Genomic DNA, 21,846 nt, shown 5'->3' on the forward strand with positions numbered 1-21,846 from the left:
AAATGTAATACTAAAGTGCAAATAGAAATTCTAATTAAAAATAGATTTGTGTCAGTGAAATATTACTGTCTCTCACAAGGTAACTCTAGACTTAACCTAAGAAGAGAGGGGCTTCTCTCATATCCTGCTTTTAACACTCTTTGAATTATAGTTGCATGTAGCATTAAGAGTTTCCTCAATTAGAGGGGAGAAGGGAAAATCTTTATCAGCAGACAGCAAAATAAAAAGTTTTATCTGAATTTTTTTCCTTTTCAAAATTTTAACCTTTAACAATAATTTGTTCTAAAGGTGGCCTAGCCGCAATTTCACTGGATGTCTATCTAGAAGAGGAGGCAAGATGTAGCTCTACCTAATCAATGGATTGTTTCTTTATTTCAGGGAAAGCAAGTAGAGATCTCATGTTTTAAAGATGTTGCTTTTCATTCATTGATCAAAAATTTGTGAAGAGTTCATTTGCAAACATGTCCTGAAGGATTAACAGAGTTCAGGTTCTTACAGAGAATCAGGAATGGCAGCTCTTTTCCATGAGTGACACTTTTGTCAATAGTGCCTTCACCAGGTGGCCACGTGGCTGCTCTTAGATATGCTGATGGTAATGGTGTAAAATGGATGTGCTCTTCAAACAGGTAGAGCTTATTCTCCTTTTAAGAAGAGAATTCATTCCCTAGAGTGGCCTCAGAAATAGAAATATCTGTGTTTCTATGAGTCCATCCAAGGCTCCAAATTGGATGCACAAGGGAATAGGAGGCATTAAGCTGTGAAAGGTCTTGTGTGGCGTGCATGAAGTCAAATATTAGGCACATAAATCCTTCCTGTGTCACTAATTACTTTCAGTAAAAGTAAGTTTATTGAGGATGGGAAGGGTAGAAATCAAGGGTCTACCAACTGCCAAATTTGCCCTTGTTTACCTTTTAAATTCAATCTGTGTAGAGGATGCTTAAATAAATACACACATGACAATTTTAAAAGGACATTTAACGTGTTGAAAGACAATAAGAATCTCACTTTAGAAACTGTAAATATAGAATTTCCCAACTCAGAGGTATTTTCCCTGCTCTCCAGGTTTTGGTGAGAGCCTGTTCCATATAATACCTGCAGGAGGAAAGAGGGGAGGAACTTGAGGAAGAATGAGGCTCAGGGAAGCAATTCAGCATCGTTACTTTACTCTGTGGTCTTGGCTTTTCCTTCCGGAATCCTTGCTACAGAAATAGTAGATTATGGGCATTGCAGCTACAAGCTGCTGATCTTTTAAGCAGTGACATCTAATCAAGCCTGAGGAACATTCATTCCTCTTAGTAGTTTAGCAGTCTGCCAAATTTGAAATGATTAATCGCTTTATAGCTGGCTAGATATGCATTGCAGACACAGGAATTCCCCACTTCCAGGGTTTTCTCTGATGAATTTATAAAGCTTTTTCTGAGATAAATGGTAGAACTATAATAAAACATACCACCCAAACAAACATAGACCAGAGTAGAAAGTCAGCTCTAACAGAGGAGGTTTAAAATTTGTGAACTTAATATTTAGTTTTTACATAAAGAATAAATTGTAGGTGTTTAAGATTATTACTGACATATAAATTGCAAGAAAAACATTTTGAATAGTCCAAATGCACGATAAATTTACAATTCAGTGCTGCAGCTTTTTGATACAAACACCAGACCTCCCAACTTTGATTATGCCTCTTCATATTTAGATCATGATCATAGAGTTAGTTTTATGGAAACTCTGTTATTTCTGTATGATTATTAGTGAAATAAATAATGGTATTTATGATTATTAGCAAGTTGTGTGTGTAATAGCCCAAAAATTTATTAAAATACAGGTTTCTTTGTGTGTAAGTCTGGAATACACGTACTTTACAGAAAAATTGAAGTTGTTACTAGTACTGTGCAGTATGACCTAAAGTGATGAATGCTTGGCTAAGGGAGTTAATCTCTTCAAAATGATCACATTTCACTCCTGCAAGAATTGAGGTTTTGATGCAGTTTATTTGTTGGTACTACTTCTGCAGGATGCTGTATACCAAAGATGATACTAGAAAAAAATTGATTCTGGTTATAAAGCACACAATTATATGTGTATCTGGGTATTAATAGGAAGTGGACAGAGCTACATCATTCCAAATGGATGAAAAAGAGTGATCTCTCTAGGTACATGTTCTCTAAGAATCAATTGTTCATTTTCCACTGTGTTGGTTTATTGAGGATGGAACTGCTCCAAATCTATCTGTTAATTGCTTCTTATTTTTCCTCTCTAGCTATTTGTTGTAATGGATTGTTGTAAATGATTGTTTCTCATCTCAACACAGATGAGAAACATTAGCAACAGAATTTTGTTCTTGTTCTGTATGGTGATTATTTTTTGTGATTCCACAGATGTATTTAGTGTAGTGAAAAAGTGCACAAATCCACTTAGCTACAGACTGGAAAACCGCTTGTTCCATTTTAGTTCATTGCCCAGGACTTTCACAGGAGTATGATACTATAAAATGAAATGTTTCTATGTCTGTTAGTGCTTGTACCATGACTTTCAGTTTAAATGTGAAACAGGTTCCTGGATATAGTTTATCTCCCACGAAAAACAAAAAAACCTAACAACAGAAACCAAACCCCAAAACTTTTCTTAAGGAGGCAGTCTATCCATTTGGTCTTTGGGATGCAGCATTTGGTACATTTTAGCATTAAGTACTTTTCACTGTTTCTGCTTGCATTGTGTCAAGTCACATGCAGAAATCTGGAAGACCAGAAAGCCTGAATTGAAGGAGATTGGGTTTTCAAAGAGCATTTCTGTCCCAGTTTTTAGAAAGCAGGGCAGCTTTCACACGTACACTGATTTACATTGCCAGTGTGAGAATCCAGTACTAGCAGGAGCGAATCCTTGGCAAGAAAATTTGGTTGCTGGCTGGTAGACTAAGATTTGACAGAGGATGGGCAGAGCTTCTGTGGATATATGCCCAGGAATTAATTGTCATCAATAAAAGTTGTAGCCTGATATATCATTCATGTACCTCCCATTAGAATCAATTACATTATTTACTTTATTTCTGTAATGCACCACTTGATCTTAATTGGAGTTGGCCCTGGCACCACTCTAAAAATGGAGACGCTTCCATTGATTTCCACAGGGCAAAACCAAAGCTGCCTTCAGCACATCACACTCAAAGATCATCTCAATAATTAAGGAGGAGGAGCATTTTCTCACTTTATGTAAATAAACAAGGTGCTTAAGGAGATATTATGCTCATGAGGAATTTGGAACATAACTATCTGAACACTGTTCTTGAAATTTCCAAATATCAAGGTCAAGCTGGTTTGCAGAATGTTGGATAGAGCCTATTTCCTGACCTGTGGCTTCATAATACTTGATTCTTTATGGCTTCTTCTCTCCTGACACCTACAGTTTATCATATGCAAGGATAATTCCAGGTTGAAAAATGCTGTGAAATCCTTGGATGGCTGAAGGCACATATCTTGTGAAGCTGTGGATTATCTTGGTACTGGCAGAAAAATGCACAGGGCTTGAGTAGGCCACAGTGATTTATTCAGCTAACACTAAGCAAGTGCAGTGACTTCTGTAGCTACCTTTACCCCTTTATATCCATATAAAAATGAAGTGGGATCTTGACACTCATAGTCTTGAAGATTGTCCCTATTCTGTAATCTCCGATTAATCTAAACTGTCACAGTTTTCAAGGAATTCTCATAATCTAACGTGGCTTCCTGTATAAAATAGGTCATTGGGTTTAGCTGAACTAATTTTTCTCAAATACCGTAGCCATTGTACTATTTTCATTGTCCCACATTTATATATATATATATATAAATAGTAATATAGAATCTACCACACTTCACAGGAAATGTTTTGTGTAGTGAAATGGTCTCCCTTTTGTAAATACGTGTCCTCATACCTGAATTGATCTATTTTCATTTTATTTTCCTTTGTGTTTGGGCCCTGTGGTACCTACCTTATTTCACTGCTGTGTTAAGGTACTTTTGTGCTGTGACAGTTTTCCACTTCATTGTTAACTCAATCCTTTTGAATTTTTCTGTGGACTATGTTTTCCAGTCTTTTGGTCACTGCTGATCTTCTCTATACCTTGTCTAACTTTTCTCATCCTTTATGGTCATAATTTTTTTCAGGTTAATATCCTCCTTCTTCTGTGCAGATTCCACTTCTAAATGTTAATGTTTAGCTAATAATCCACTAGGAGCATACAAGATTTTTCCAGAGGTATTAAGACTATTCAGGTTCCTTTTAACTTAGAAGACTTCAATTTCTATTCAGAATACATTTATGTTTCCTGAAGAGTGACCTGATAAACACTAATATAAAAACAAGTAGAATCTGGGTACTTTACATAGATTTTAGCAACTGGCTTTGAAGTATGCACATTCAAAGTTCAGCTGTTTTGTCTTTGTAGCTTTTTCCTGTATCTCCTAGGTCAATTAATACACAGATTTTCACCTAATTATCCCCGATTTTGAGGCTGATGTAATTGCCAGTAACTTCTGCTGACCTTAGTAAGAGCTATATCAAGACTTTACTGGGGAAAATCTTGCAGACTGATGCTTTGAAAAAAAAAAAATCTTAGACTCAAAAAATTCTCATTGTCTGTAGTCTAACTGTGATCAGACTGACTGAACAGCATATTTATTTATAATGATTTTATGGTACTTTAATATCTTTTAGGCTAGAATGAGTAACTAAATTAATATAAATTAATAATATGAAAATATATTCAAACATGTGTTCCTTGCTTCCTGAAATCAAATCCTGTGGGGTTTGTCATGTGATGTTTAAAATAGCCAAGAAGTAAATGAAATGTTGCTTAAAACAGATATATTCACTCTCCTGGTAAAAGTGAGAAAAAGATCCATGAAAACCTGTGCTGTACATAGAAAAAATGTCCAGAAAGATCAAGTTAGTTTCCTAAGAAAGTGTGAAGTATGTGGAATTCATTAGTGTGTTCAGATGAACTTAATGAGGTAATTTTTTTTAATAGATCAGTATGGATTACTGTAACATAATTTGTATAGGAGAAATGGAAGAAGTAGATGGGTTGCCATAATATTTAAAAACACTTGCTGTGCTAGGAAGCTGTGAATGATTTTCCTGTGAAGAAATATAAACAAAGCAAAACAAACATTAAGCTTATTTCAAGTGGTGCTGAAGAAATTCTGTCTCTTCTCAAGATACTCCATATAAAAGGATACTCATGGGAGATTTTTAACTACCTGCATCTCTGTTGAGTAGCACTTTCAACAAATTAGCAAGGAAAATCATAAATTACAGAGCAGTCAGACTTGATGAATGGAAAGTAGGGGATCCCAAAAGAGACATCCTGAGTCCATTTCTTGCTGACATGAAAGGGAATGAAAATGGGGAAAATTGGAGGACTATATCATTAGTGACCGAAAAGTCAGTTCATATCAGAAAGAAATGCAATTTACTGGTTAATTTAAGGCTGTAATTTCAGGAGGAACAGAAAATAACCACAGTGAATAAAGAACACAGTGACAAAATAGTTTCAAAATCTAGGACCATCAGTGTATTTTGCTAAAATGATTAAGAACACAGTGTGTTTTTCTTCAGGTTTAAAAAAGGGGCTTGATTTAGAAGGAATCAAACTTTTGGAATTCTTCAGTTGTGCAGAAAGGATGTTATATGAAAAGCCAATATTTACAGTAGCCTTAATGGGGAAGATGAAATTGAGAGTTAGATCACGTGTCAAGAATTGTAAGTCTCCAAAACCACCATGGTTATAAGTACTTGAAAGGTGAAGTCAAACATGACAGTCATGAATAGGGGAGGAACACAAATATGAATTCTTCACAGCAGATTTTACAGGGATGATTAGTAAAAGCTTCAGAAGTTTTATATAAAGAAATATTAACCTGAATGAAGGGGATAGGGATGTCCTGGAGTACTGTGCCCAGTTCTGGTCTGCAGAATTTTAAAAAATGTGTAGGAAGGCTGGAGAGGGTCCCAAAAAGTGCCACAAAAATGAGCAGAAGAGCTGAATGATTTACCCCAAGAGGAAAGACTGAAGCTGTGTAGGGTCTTTGCTCCCTGTTAAAGAGGAAACTTGGGGGAACCTCATCAGAGTGTTCCAGTACTTAAAGGGCAGCTACAAATAGGACAGATGCTCTTTCTTCACAGGGACCAGCATGGAGAAGACAAGGAGCAATGGGTGCTCATTGTATCATGAGAGATTTTATATTGATATAAGAAATACACTTGGTAAAATGAGATCAGTCACGGGAATAACCTCCTCAGGAACAGAGTCCCCACTGCTGGTAGTTTTCATGATGCCATTGGAGAGGGTGCTAGGTAATCTTGGGCTCCCTCTCCCACAAAGACTTAGATCAGCTGATCTGAGGACCCTTCCAACCTGGACTTGGAAAGCAGATTGGAGAAAGTCTAGGAGAAAATGATGATCACAAAGAGATTTACATTTCAAGCAAAAGTATCATTATAGACCATGGTCTCTGATGTGTGAAAGGAGCAAAATGTGTGGCTGATTTTGGGCATCTAATGCAGTTAAGAGGCCCTAGAGAGGAAAGGAGAGAGAGGAAAACAAATATAATTTTCATTTCCTAAAATATCTGTTCTGAAGCATTTAAAACGCAAATGGGAAGATTACCATCTGAGGCATTTAGATTTTTTTTTTGTTAATACGTGTGTTTATTAATATTAATTTGTGGCTAGGAGCAGGTATCCAAAATTATTATATATGAGGGTCGGTTTTTTCCCCCCTGTGAAAGACCTAGTTGTTTGTGTTCCTTACTTGGAATATTTGGATCCGTAAATCTCTTTTTGGTGATGTAACAGCAGTGAACTTTTGCTCACAGAAAACTGTGTGATGGGAAAAGTAGTTTTCTGGGCTGTTTTTGTCCAGCAACAGCAAATATTAATTTCTCTGACAGTTATTTGCAATGTGTAAGGCAATACAGCACTCTGAGGAAGGCCACAGCATTCAGGCACAGAAACTGATATGCTGAGGGAAAAGGTCTGGTTTTTTTTCCTGAACAATAACTATAAATATTTGAAGAGTGTAAATGCTAAAGTGCAGAAGCACAAGGGGGGGGGGGGAGGGGGGTAATGTGGTGGGATTACTAAAGTGAAAATTTAGATTGGATGAATATTAGGAAAAATGATTGACAGTGAGAATAGATTATGGAGTGGAGCACTTTCCCAAAGGTATTGGTAAAAGCCCTGTATCAGTCTTTGCTGAGGTACTTCAGAGTAGATTGTATAAGGAAGCAGAAACTATTCTGCAGGGAAGCATGCTGTTCTTGGAGAGCTGTGATGGAAGACTTAATAGATTTGCTGCAAATCATTTCTGTGAATCATTTAGAGATGTGTTACGGGGTTTTTTTTTCTCTTTGAAAGTAGTTCTAAAATGTTTCCCACTCTCCCTACTCAGTGGATCATAGTGAGTTTGTGTTCATTACAGACTTAGTAAATCAATATCCCATAACAGTATTTTATATACATTATTCATTACACTTTCATGAAATAAAATGATTTAAAGAGGAGGAGGAAATCAGGAAGTGTGAAAAATGTAGGATGTTTGTGTTCTGGCACAGGAAGTGTGTGAGGAGGGAGTTCTGGAAGCTTACAGTCCCAGTGATGTGATTTCACTGTGACCTGAGTTTCATCCTTTATTCCTAGTATTTCTCTTCTTGCATTTCTGAAAACTCTAAGTTTTCTGGGTACTAATATTATCTTAAAAGTATATAGCTTGGGAGGATACAAAGGAAATGTTCACAGAAGGTGTTAGAAGTATAGCTCATTAAAAGGCATAACCTTCACTTTGTCTCCCAGAGGTGACAGCATTTCTTCAAGGACTTGTGGATGCTTTTGCATAGGCACAAAGTGGATGGAATCATTGGAGACTGGGGAGTGCAGAGGCCCAGAGAAGTGGGTCATCACAGGAGCTTTTCAAGTTATTACTCCCTCTTCAATGCATGCAGTGTCCTGAGTGTTTACCCTTTGAAACACCAGTGGGAAGGGCATCCATTTGATGCTGAATAGCCCTCAGTGTTGGTCTCTTGCTGTGGAGGCTGGAAGTGATGTGTGTTGAGTCAGCAATTTCATATTATTCCTTTCCACTTTCAAGAAATATCTAAGAGGAAGAAATTAAAAGTACTCAAAAGCTTTTGGTCCCTTCATGCGGACTTGAGCTTCATCACTGGTCACTCAGAGTGTGCCTATTCTTTCCATGTCTTTTTTCTCACTCTTTTTACTCTGCCCATGCCAGACTTGGAAATAACTGAGCTTCCTGAGCCTCTAGATGGGATGCTTAAAATAATTGCCATAAGGAACAACATGTTCCTTTTCATTAATGCCATTCTTATGGAGAGTGCTTATTTTGTGCTCTAAAGATGGAAAAAGAAATTTTTCTCTTCCTCTTCTCATTCCATTTGCCCAGTGTGCATATGTTTTTCAGATGATACAAGGTGCAGGTCAGCTACTGCTTTGTTCATAAATATTCATACCTAGATAGATGGGGAGAAAAAAAAATAAATGACAGGTTAGCATAAATTAAATATTCAGCACAACTCAGCAACATCAGGATTAAAACTGAAATATGCAAGATACAGGAAAAGCTATTCCAAGAAAGTGTTTGAAAAGAAAATACTTCTCTATATTTCATCTGCCACTATATTTGGGGGAAAAAGACAGAATATTTTGCTCTGTGTGAGATAAGGCAAATTTAAAAGATTGCAAAACGCAGACTGGAGTTCAAGATCCAGCCAATAAACTGACAAAAGCTGGTAGGGAGATTTTGATGAGTCTTGTTCCTCCAGAATCATAGAACAGGAATTCTCAAAATGTCTTTTTCCTGGACGTTGTAAGGCTGCAAACCTTGTTTGAGAGCGATGTTTAGATGTTTGTTGCCCCTATTCTCCATTTCTTTAGTCAAGGTTTTATTTTCCTTACTGGAAATGCTGATCTTTTCAAGGTCGTTTAATCCAAAAGCATAGAAAGTTAGTGGGCTGTGTTCCTGTGATTTCTTGCACACTAACGAGGGATGTATTATATTAGAAAGGGAGATTTGATGATGTGTTATACTAAAAGTTATGGTCATAAAGTTCTGTGAGAACATAATACTGTAATGCATCATCAGAGTCTGGAACTGGCTGGTAAAATCAGAAAGCCTGAGCACCTAGATGACAGCTTCCTGTCCCTTCCAACCTTTGCTCACAAAATAGACTTATTTACCACTCCTATTATGGTACTTGTTTCTGTTGGGGAAACCTCTGTCAGACCTGTCAGGAGTTGGCAGATTTGTTCTGTACTTTTTCAGACGAGACTTTGCTTTTAGGGATACTCACAAATATAATTGAGTATGAGGAAATGGCATGAAACTGAGTCAGGGGAGGTTTAGGTTGGGTATCAGGAAAAAGTTTTTCACCCAGAGGGTGCTTGGGCCCTGCAACAGGCTCCCCAGGGCAGTGCTCACAGCACCAAGCCTGGCAGAGTTCAAGAAGCATGTGGACAACAATCTCAGGCACACGCTGTGACCCTTGGGTTGTTCTGTGCGAGGCCAGGAGATGGACTGGATGGTCCTGATGGGACCCATCCAACTGCCCATATTCTGTGATAATTCCTAACCAGGCAGGAATTAAATAATTTGATTCTGTTTGTTCTGTAAGGTTTGATTTTTTTGTTGTTGTTGTTTTGTTTTTTTTTTTAATGTAAAATCTATACTTTGCGGAGGGGAAAAAAAACCCTAAAAAAATGAATGTTCCCTTTCCAAGACTTGAATAAGTCTTGGAAATAGAAATATCCAAGAAAAATCCAAGGAATTTCATATGTGTAAAAGCTACTGGGGACTGAGATGCTGCTCTGCCATTTAGACTCTGAATATTTTCCAAGTTTTAACCGGACAGCTTGAAAGCAATAATGAGACAAGAATAATTTCTTTACTTTCAGGTAGTAAAGATTAAATGTATGCTTTAAAACATTTTAATGAACAAGATTTGTAGAAATATAAAAATCCATGTGTGCCTATTGAGACAATCCCAGTATCATCTAATTGTCAAACTAAAAATACAGTTATTTAACTTTTTACGATTGCTTCAATGTGTTTAACTGGAAGCTAGGTTGATATTTCCACCAATTTTTGCTGAAACATACATTTAATAAGAATCAGAATGGTTTTAAAAAAAATCTAAGCCAGTTTTTAAGCCAATTAACTAAACGTTTTAGTGTTGTTCTATGCTCAAAAGAACATATTCTTTCATTCAAAAGTCTATAGTCAAGTCAGTTTTTCAGGTATTTGCAGCTCTAGATATCCAGTCTTAAAAAGTGCTTATTTTGGTTTCAACTGAGAATTGTAGCTTGCAAAAATTGGTTATTTCTTTAATTACATGTACAGCTCAGATATCTTCAAACTTGCAAATTATAAAGTTATGCCTAGGAAGAGAAGGATAAAATAAAATTGAAAATTCAGTGCGGTGACTGATGTGGGTAAAAGCCTCAGTATTTGGGCTCAGCTATGTACGTTCAACCAAAATGCCCAGTACACCTGACACCTTAAAATTTTGCAGAAATCCTTCTTTTGTATCTGTGTTTGGGGATTCCATTATTATCAGTTTCAAGAACTGATATGCTGATATAATCAAGCTGATGAGAAAACCTCTCATGGGTGTTATTTCAGCTAAATAAAAACAACAGAGATGAGCAGGACCACTTTTTAAAATTTTGTTTTTGTGGGGTTTTTTTTTCTCCTCTCTGACCAAAGATTCAAATGAAAAAGTACATTAGTACTTTAGGTACTTTTAAATGAATAACACATTAACATCTTTTGGAAATTGGTCCAAGTTAAGGGGTAGTAACATATGATGCAACTCATTGTACCAATACTAGAGATGAAAAAGGTAGTGTTTTGCAATCTCCAATTCAGCTATGAAGTAAATGCCAAACTTATGGAAGTAATAGATAAGAGCAAATGCTCCAAGTTGAAATAAATCCCATTAATCAGTATGCTAACCTTCCTTTTTGTACAGGCACAGAGGAAGTTGTTAGAAAGCATAAGACTTGTCAAGTTTGTCATTTCTGAGAGACAGATTTAGAAATAATGTGAATAACAGCAAAAATGATGTCTTGAGACTGCTGTATCTGTTGAGTCAGATTATTAATATCAAAGGCTGCTAGGAATTTGAGTTACTTGATTTGCACTTTGAAAGTGCATTGCCATCCTCAGCTAGGGGCCAGCTTTCACAAGACCAAATTATTAACGTTGCAATTTCTGAGAGCAACCTGCCTCCTGTCATCCTCTTGGTACTCTTTGTCTTTGTGAAAGCCAAACACTTCCAGAGACTCCTTGGTGCCCTGGGTCTGACTCCAGCCCAAGCAGAGTGAGCACTCCCTGCCTCTGCCGACATCACAGCATTTAGTCACATGCCCTGGTCTGTATTGCAATTACTACATAATATAAGTATTTTTTTCCCCAGAATTTTTATTCATGCTCACTAAATATTGTATTCAAAACTATTTTTCAGTCAGAATGAGAGTGCTTATTTATTTTTTGCTGAAAGGTAAATGCTTTTTTCTTTGTGGATACGATAGTCATGACTGCACTGAGTTTTGCCTTCTTATTGCTTGTCTACTCCTGAACTAAAGTTTTTATTAGACACCATCAACTGCTTGCTAAATAATCCTGTTTTAGCCTTTAAATAGGAGGCTTTCTCACAATTACTGAACAGTACAAGTCGCTTCAGCAAGACTAAAGCCCCACTAGAGAGAGCAGAATCTTGAAAGTAATTTTGTCAAACTTTTCCAAAGAAAATGAATGCTGCAACTCTTTGAATAATCTTGTATTGCATTGTGGAATGGAGTTGTACTGAGATAAATACATACAATTGTTACTACCGTAGATGTGGTTACCTTAATTCTTTAGTTAGGTTTCATTTATGTCCTTTATTAATTTTTTTATATATGTATAATTCAGCATATGCCATGTGTAGTCCCAAGAAAGTATTTTAGGGAAAATAGAGAATTGTTTTTGCCTGACACTTTTGTCCAAGGAAAAACCTGTTTCCCTCCCACTTTTCTGAAGGATATTTGAGAACATTTGACAATATGTTTTATATTTAAAGTAGCTTCAAGTTGAAGGGCTTATTTGAAATAGAATAAAAATAAATCTGATGATGAAAAGAAATGACAGAACATTGCTGAGACACTCAATTGATGTACCCAAAGACATAGGGAAGTGATAAATGCTTAATTGCATCATCTACCCTTTACTCAGACTTAGTTTTCTTCACAGCTTTTTTTAAAAACCCAGCTCACTGTGAGGAGTGTTTATTTTGACAGACACATTTACATAATCAAAAATATTTTGCAGAACAATATACTTTTAAAAGCTTAAAATTGTGTTAAGTTGCAATAACTTGTGGAAAGGTACTAGTTGGCAGTTCATTTTGTATGTCAAGCTGCTTTTCTGGAATGTTCTTAGATGAACATTGTTGAGGTATTATATTTTTTTTTCTGATTACCTCTCAGAAGAATTGATTTGGCTTGAGGCTGAGGGACCTCTTGCTCAGTACTAAACCAAAGGTAAATTGTATTGTCTGAAATTCCTTTCACATTAGGGTGACCCCAGAGTCTCAGGCTTGGAGGTCATCAAGCAGAATCAGACCCTTTAAACACCACACTTGTGTTCTCTGTTGCATTTTCTCCCTGCAATGAGATGGCATGTCTTGAAAATCAAATAACACATCCCTCTTCCTTATCAGTACAGTGGTATTTAACTTTAATTCAACCAGTCTATTTTGGAGGACAGCTATAACCTCAAAATTTATTAACATAAACCTGACCCATAGGTAGACTTTGCTTAGAGATTGCTTTAAATAGAAAAGCAATGCCTTAGAAATATCCCATTGATTAATTTTTTCTTGAAAATCTCTAAATGCTTTTAGCCACACATGTTGTGGGCTATAGAGATCAGGGTTTTTTTTATGTTGGAAGAGCCCTGCTTTTCCTCTTGCTACTCTGCATGAGTGCTGCTTCTTCATTTGCCACTTCAGAAAATATAGGCTGTTTAGAGAAGGAGTGTGGGCACAGAACCAAGTGCAAAGAAAAGCAGTGGCAGCAGCCTCCAGCTGTACCTCTCTGTCCTGGAGCACTGGGGAGGGAAAAGCTGCCTGTGAATAACATGTGGTGGTTTGATACCTTTGTCTTGCAATTACAGTAATGACCTTGAATGCAAAAGTACCACAGAAAACTTCCAGTTGTCATAGGTGTCTGAGAAGGCAAAGATGGTTGCAAAACACTGATGTGATGAGTTGCTCATGTTGTAGTACTGGAAAGCTAAAAGAATATGTTGAAAGGATTGTAAGGATTCAAAAGAAATTGCAGGTGAAGGTAGGGAAGGAATTTCCTGGATGTCTTCCAGGAAGGTGCCCAGTATAGTTAATGGGTGGGAATTTGATCTTCTTTTTTATTTTTAAACTATTTAGCCTATCTTGGTAGACCAGAATTTAGCTGGCAACTGCATAAATTATTGCTATATTAATATCACAGAAAATCAGAGAGCTGTTAAGCTAAGGAGGAAGAACGGTGCTGGCTCTCAGAATGGGTGAAGCAAAATTTCTACAGCTTGTCAACTGGTAGCCAACTTCACTCAGCCAACAGAGCTGAGAGGGTTTCTAAGTGGAGGCTGGCCAAAAGCTCATAAAAGAGGGCCATTTTCCTCTCAGTGGAACAGAAGGGTCTTTCAAACCAGGAGTTGGGAAAGGGGGATGAGTCCAAACCAGAAAGCAGCTACAAACACCCAGAGCCAAGAGCCAGCTATTCAGCTGGGGTAACCTATACAGGTGAGAGAGAAGAGGAAGAAAAAGCCAGCTGGGTGTTTATTATTCTGGAGAAACAATAAATTAAGATTCATAAGTTGGCAGCTAATAAAAAACTTGCAGGAGAGGCTAAAGGAAGGAAGGAAATCTAGTGAGGGGTGGAATAAACCTCCCTCATTTCACCAAAGGATATATAGAATTGACATTCTGTATTTAATTTGAAGCCTACAGTTATTTTCCTATGTCTTCAATCATGTTTATTATGGAAAAAATTATTTGTTCAAATATTTCAGGTGTTCAGGGTTAGTGTGTTGGTAACTGCATTTTTTTAACAAGTTTCTGTTCATGTTCAGACCCCTGATCTCCCCTACTTTCATAGGATTGTGTTGAGCTCATTTTAGATTTTAATTTAAGACTCATTATTTTTCTCTTTTGGTAACAACTTCCATTTTTAACTTATTTGACTCCTACCCTAATGAAAGGTAACTCAGATTTTATGTACATCTATCATGTTGCCTTCAAATGCACTTGAGTTGACCTGTTCCTTAGAAAATTAATTTTTGCATATATATGATCTTTCTTGTTTTTCCGTTATTTGCTTCTGTATTTTACGACCTTGAATTTAAAGTTTTAAGTGCTAAAGATAGGGAATTTCTAGCAGATAATGAATATTATGCTAAAGAAATAATCCTTGAATCTTACAAATGGTAGTGATGGTGTTCTGCGTTACAGCCCCTCTTTCTTGTAGTCCTTAAAGAGTTCTTTTATTTGATCTTGAGTAAGAATGGTTAATGGACAAAGAGGAAAACCAGCACATTTCTGACTTTGCTGCAGAATTAGTCTTTGGTGATTCTTAATGCACTGTGAAAGAAAAAAGGAAAAAAACTGAAATCCAGCATGACAACTGAGTCTCCTGCAGCCCTTTTCCCAAACAGTCATTAGAGGTGGCATTTCATTTGTTTTCTTTTTTAGAATTTATACAGTATATTAATGCAAAGCTGCTTTTGCCCTAAATAATACCTTTTGTTTTCCTTTTGGTGGTTCCTGTGTTTTTCTTCTTTTTATTTCATGACTTATATCTTGGTAAAGGCTTTATCTTTATTAAGGAGCCAATAGAGCTTTTGTGGGACCAACTTGTCCCTAAACTCTGCAACTTAGCTGTTGCCAAGAAATTTCTATGAGTCCTTGCCATGGGAAGCAAAAAATAAAAAAAAAGAAAGGAAGAAAGGAAAGGAAACTTGAACCCATTTCTTAAAAACAGAAAGCATAGCAACCACAGTCAGAAACATTTAGCAGTCTGGCAGCAGACAGCAGGACATACAAAGAATAGCAAAATAGTCTATTGAAGAGGAGAAAAAAGATCTTCAAAAGACTTGTGTCCACAGCAGGGTGAAAAACATAACAATCCCATTATCAATGTTATTAGAAGAAAAAAAAAAGTTTATTTTCTTTTTTTCCTAAGTTCTGCCAATATATCATGTTAAATGATATTTGAGTAACTCGGAACTTAAAAAGGCATTTTCTGGCATCCCCTTTAAATGTCTCTATTCAGGCAGTCAAAGGAGAAAAGAAACAAGCAGTTCTGGGATCCACATTGAAAACTGCAGCAGAAAAGACTAGCTGGCCTAGAAGATGAGCTGTCATGACTCTATTAATTCTGCAAATAGGTGACTTTGCCCATACTGCACAGGGAATCTAAATTCACACTCACAGTGTGCCTATAACTTTGTTTCTGTCAGTACTGGTTTTGTTTCTACAAGTGTATATATCCATTAACAACTTTTTTGTTGCCTTATAGTAATTAGTATACCTACTTTGAACTGAATTGTGGGAATTCTTTTGGGTTTATGTTTTTCTGGTTTGGTTTGATTTTTTTTTTGGTTTTTTTTTGTTTCTCCCGATTCTTTTTACATCATTATTTGGAGGTAGGAGAGTGATGATTTTCAATCCACAGTAGAAGTATAGGTGTGCTGTTGAAATCATAGTGAAAATCCCTATGGTTATGGTAATTTTAGCCTTTTTTGTTCCCGTTTTCCTTCCTAAAGTTTGCAGGGATAAGATAATTAGCAGTTTGAATAGAGTATAAATTTGTGTACATTAAGTATGCCTGCTTTGTGTAAACTGAAGTTTTCCAAGTGCCTGATGTGCAGTATATCCTGTGATTTTAAGGAAGGGGAAAACATCCATGTAGCTTAGTTACAGAAACAGCAAACATCACTAATTTGTTGTCTTTAGTTAGCCATGTAGTGTGGCATTAAAGCACTTGCCAAGTGCATTATCAGGGATTATCATAGGATTCTATGCTTATGTGTTCACCCTGAGACATGGATTGCTCAAGTTCAGCTTTTATTTTGTGCAGCTTTTGAACAGAATGGGTTTCATGGAAATCAATGGAAATAATATCTGTTTTCCTTAAAAAGAAAATGGGGGATTCACACCCTGTAGGAAATATGTGTGTAAATGTGTCTGAATTTGGATGAAGTTTCATAAGATTTTGTGCTGGTAATGTAAACTTCAGTCTTCTTACTGTCCTATGAGAGGAAGATGTATTCAATTTACAGAGAAGCAAGGAGAAATTAAGTTCTCTCTGAGGCATTTAGGTGCAGGTTAAACCCAAATTCCTGGATTACTGCTTCTGACCTAACAGAGCTCCTAAGAGTCATTATAATAGTTTTCTTCTTTCTACCCCAGGTCAAAAGTAGTCTGTGGAGTGAAGGTCTGATTTAAAAAATCTGCTTGTTATATATAAAGCTATGAACAGTGCAACAAAAAGCAGAACAAAGCATATAATCATACTGTATAATAATATGCTTACTTTGCAAAAACCCCTTTTAATGTTTTTCAAAAGTTTGTGTGATCTGTTTGTGCTCTGTGGTTTTGGATGCTCAGACTAAACAGGAAGAAGAAACAGCAGAATGTGAAAATCCCAGATATATACTCCAAGGAATTTGCTGCACTTTAGTACTTTTCTGTTATTTTTTTGTTTATGTGATCAATTAATTCAAGGGGGTTTTTGAGCTTAATCTTCTAGAGCAGTTTCCCAGACCATATTAATTGATTTAAAATAATGCAACAAAATACACATGCTATTGTTTTCTTCAAGTGTTTATGTATCCTAACCATGGAACCCTTCCCTATTGTCCTTAGGCATACCTCCCACTTAGTAAGACTCTAGAGATACCTGGGTTTTATTTTGCTGCTCAGTGACCCCCTTTCTGAATGCCCCATCACCACCACATTTGCATTTACAGATAACGAATGTTGACCTCAGGAGAACAAAAACCATTTCACTTGAGGAAGAAAAATTGATTTCCTTGGAGCATTCAATATGCTCCTTAATGTCTTCTCTATGTTCAGAAAACAAAGCTGGTTTATGATGTAAAGGCTTTAATAGCTGTTGTCATTAATGTTGTGTGCTTTCACATTGTGTTCAAAAATGCACCCCATTGCAAACATTTGAACTTGGGCTCCTTAAGTTTTGTGTAAATAGTCTGTAGTTTATTGTGTTCCTTGATATTTTAATTTTGGAGCTTGAAAACACATGGAGGCATATTAGCAAAATGACAAGCCTCCTGTGAGAAGCTGATGTTCCAAGATTAGTTCAAAGCCATACAGCAAGTGCTAAAAAAATGCATGATGACTGTTAGTGGTCAGTTTTGCAGTTGGATTTCTGGGGAATGTGATGCTGTGTGCACCAGGTAGTTCTCAACAAGAATGGAAATTCTAGTGTCTGATAAAAAATTGCCTCAGGTTTCCCTTATTGCAAGTCCCATTGTTATAGTTTCTGACATCAGCAAGTTTCCTCCTGCTGAGACCACTTTTCAGAGGAAGTCTGTATGTTGGCAGCACCTACCTGAGCTATTTTGGGTGACATTAATTGCCATTTTGAAGAATTAACTGCCATTACATGCATCAGGTGATCCAGGTTTCACAGCAATAGGAAAATATGAAAGTACTGTTTTATGGTAACAAAAATTTGTATAATCCAATTTTTAGGTTTTGATACAGGGTTCATCCATTTATTCAAATTGCATTTAGAAAAGTATTTTCCCTCATCTCTCAGTTAAGTAAATAGACAAGTTCTTTGCAACAATGTCATAGTGGTAGGTGCTTTGAAATCCTGGATTCCCCCTCTGGTTCTCAAGGAACCTAGATGCTGCAAATCAGGTGATGTGATCAGCTTCTTGAGGATTATCTTTGGTTTTAGGAATGTAAATTAATTTGAAATAAATGCTTCATAATAATTTAAAGTATTTTAAACCACAATGATAGAAAAGCCATTGTTGGGAGAGGTGGTCAGTATTTTGAAACATGTAAGGCATCATTTTGTAATAATGCCTTTTCTTCATTCATAATATTTTATGTGGGAAGGGCTGCATTTTGAATTGAAAATAGTGTTGTAATCTGAAGTTTTTCACACCTTTCATCATTCTAAATCTCACTGGATAATAGGGTCAATAGAAAGAACTGATAGAGTTCTTCTGGGTTTTTTTGTTTAATTTTTAAAATTTTCTTGACTTATACATTTATTAATTGAACAGTTACAGATTTAGGATACATTCCTAGTAAAAATTCCTTCTCGTTTCCTTCACCTTTTCTCAGGGTCATTCATAGATTTATACCTCTTTACTATTCTGGAGTTCATTGCATAGTAGTGTCCCAGCTTGCAAAAAATAAAAAGGTTATATGATATATCTTTGGGAAGCATGAATTAATTTAGGTTGTGCTCCACGACTACAGACCACATTAAAGAGGATGCTGAGCTTTAGGTAATAATGGCTGTCTTAAGGCTGTGTCTTAACAAATAAATCCAGCTCTGTGATATTGCAAATTACCCAGCGTGTGGCCTAGGTGGTAGCAAAGGAAGCCTGTTATCTTGATTGTAAAATGTTCTGTCCTGTCTCTCTTAGGACATAAATTTATTCCTCACTTTGGATAGCTTGGTTGCAAATTATATGGGGAATTGCTAACTGCTCTGTTTTTCTTGGGAGTTCAGGTGACCTTTTGCAGTTTCCAAGAATGAGGTAATTATATGTTTTAAAGACTGACATCTTGAAACTTACTTGATATTAGCAGTAAAGAACAGAGTGGTGAACACAAGGTAAATTCAAGGTGCTCTTAATGGCATGATACAATTCCCTGAGGGCTGGCAGTTTCACATGCAGGAATCTTAGATTGCTGCTCAGGTATGAGAGTGCAAGAGTAAGCTAAAATCCAGGGCCAACCTGTGGTATTTTTGGGGTCCCTTGGATGAAGTGAGGAAAATGATGGATCTGACTCCATGTTCTTAGAAGGCTAATTTATTATTTTATATTTTATTAAAGAATGTTATAGTAAACTATACTAAAGAATAGAGAAAAGATGCAGGGAGAAGGCTACAAAGAATGATAATGAAAACTTGTGACTTTGAAGAGAGAGTCCAACACAGCTGATCGTGATTGGTCATTAAGTTAAAACAATTCACATAAAACAAACCAAACAATGACCACTTGGTAAACAATGTCCAAACACATTCCAAAGCAGCATAACACAGGAGAAGCAAATCAGATAATATTTTTTTCCTTTTTCTCTGATGCTTCTCAGCTTCCCAGGAGAAGAATCCTGGGCAAACAGGATTTTTCAAAAAATACGATGGTGACACCAACCCAATGGATGCCAGCATAGTGACTGGTGGGTTGTGTGGGAGTGAAGGGGATTGTGATTCCAATATTTCTCCATTGCCAATTCCCTTCACTTGACTGATTGTGGATCCTTGTCTCTAAAGGAGGGAGAATGTACTGAGTTAACATTGTGGGCTGTGTGCCTCAGATGGAAATAGCAGATAATATAAGACCTATTAAAAATATGTTTGTCCTTATGTACCCAGAAGCAAGAGAAAAATTAAAAGGCAAAATCAATGGATAAATCAGTAAGCTATTTGTACCCTAGAGGCTGTTGTTTCAGAAGCATGTACCTTCATGAGTTATAAAGCAGATATTACTCTCAGAATTATACCTTACTCTTCAGTGGTTTCCCAAAATTTAATGACAAATAATTTCTGCTAATGTACTGCTTTTCTCCCTTTGCTGTGCTTCACTGATGGCTGAGTACATTTGTCATGGATAGAGAGAGGGGTAAGAATCTCAGCATAACACCAGGAAACAGGCTCCCAGATGCAAGCTGTGTTCAGTTAATAGTTTACAGGTCTTTTCAGTTATGGTTCGTATATTCCTCGTTTATTACTACATATCCATGATAAGTCAGTTCAAAATTTTCCATTTAGAAAGAGTAAATGAACATAAGCACATTCTAAAACTTAGAACATATGCACTCTAAAACACAGATATAGGCTTTATTCAAGTTTCCCCACAACGTATGCAATAAAATGCAGTCATTTTCTTCTCAGTAGCTACAAAGTTTCAGTTGTGGAATAGGGAAGCATAAAATTGCCACTTAAAATATTTAGGGATTACAAGAATGTTTTAATATTGGTGGCATAAAATTGGCAATATTTGTCACTGTTAGTAAAGTATTCTAGCAATACTCATACCTTATATATTAAGTTAAAGAGCTGTTGACAAGTTATTGAGAAAACAATTTCACTTTGTCCATTATGTTCTTAAAATATTTTTATTAGAAATTATTATTTTTGAGTTGGCAAATTACTTCAGATCATAGTAAGCTGTTTTAGACTTCAAGGAAAACCTAGCTTTCCTTTAGTCTGCTGAGTTTTTCAAAATATATGTCAATTCCTAATTTAATATTCAGCTAACCAGTTTGATTAAGGTTGGACAGTTTGATTTGTCCATAAACAATAAATTCTTTTTGTACCTTTATTCACCTTGTTCTGGTTCTGTTGTCAGTTGTCAATTTAAGATGATCTTCTCATGTTCTTTGTTGCTGTATTTACTTCCATTGTCACCAAGCCGGATTTAGTTCTAATAGGAGTCCATTTGTTCCTTTATTTATTGCATCCTCTGATAGTGTTTAATTCTTTTTGGTCTAATTCAGAAAGGTTGCCCCTGTAACTTCTTCAAATGAAGCAGGAGCTATCCAAAATCCCCTTGCCATAGAAAATGGTCAATGCTTCATGAGACCAAATATCTCCAAGGCTCCTGGCTGCTTCTTCCTCCTCTTCCTAAAGACAGAAAGCCACCCCACAGGGGGTTGCTTGCATGTGCTTTTTGTCCAGTACTGTTTTAAACTCCTTTGTACAGCCTGCGAAGTCTTAGGGGTTGTGGATGTATTTGATAAATGGAAATGTGAAACCTTACTATCTAATATTACAGTTTAGTCCAATTCTATTCACTTGTGATGTCTTCAGTTGAAGGACGCATTATCTGTCTCTGTAGCAGAGTAGCGTTTCTGCTGTCAGCAATCCACTGTGAGGTTTATCTGTTGTCTTTGGAGGAACAGCTCTCATGGGAGCAGCACTACTTGCACTCAACTCTGAAATAAAATGAAGAAATAGGCTTATTTATTAACATTTAGGATACATTTTATTACAGTAGACTAATTCTGAGAAGTCTTATGATGAAATTTGCATTGTGGATAATGATATAATTGGAATGAACACAATTCTTACTGAAAAATGTCACTCTATCAATCATTTCGTTTTCTTTTAGTCTTAAACATTTTTCAATAGCAGCTATTGCTCGTGGGATATGTCATCTTAGATTGTGCTAGTGCCTTTATTTCTAACATAAGCACAGCTCTGCAGTTCATCCACAGTGTGTTCCCTTACAGGGTGTCAGAGTGGGCTTCATGTGTGTTCAAACTAGATCTGAGGAAATTAATCCAGAAGCTCTATCCTAAGTATTTAGTAAGCACTTTCTAACCCCCAACAGGGTCGTAAAGTCCCAGTGATGGATCCCTGAACAACTCCAAACTACACTGCATAGCTGGAACACTGGATCAGGGCTGGATCACAGGGCTGAATGGTGCAGATCTGTAGATGAAGAAGCCTCAGCACAAAGTGCTTGCTTTTGCTGAGCTGTTGCTTTTTATCCAAATTGCTTTTTAATGTAGGGCTTAACCTTAGAAACAGAGAAGAAAGTTT

The 21,846-nt window shown here is 36.5% G+C and overlaps 1 protein-coding gene across 29 annotated transcripts in view; it reads left to right on the forward strand.

Annotated features, from left to right (window-relative positions):
• Nucleotides 1-21,846, forward strand: part of NRXN1 (neurexin 1) — a 681,183-nt gene that overhangs the window by 249,806 nt on the left and 409,531 nt on the right. The gene's annotated exons all lie outside the window — the stretch shown is intronic.

This window comes from Melospiza georgiana, chromosome 3 (assembly GCF_028018845.1).
Source record: "Melospiza georgiana isolate bMelGeo1 chromosome 3, bMelGeo1.pri, whole genome shotgun sequence".
NCBI lineage: Eukaryota > Metazoa > Chordata > Aves > Passeriformes > Passerellidae > Melospiza > Melospiza georgiana.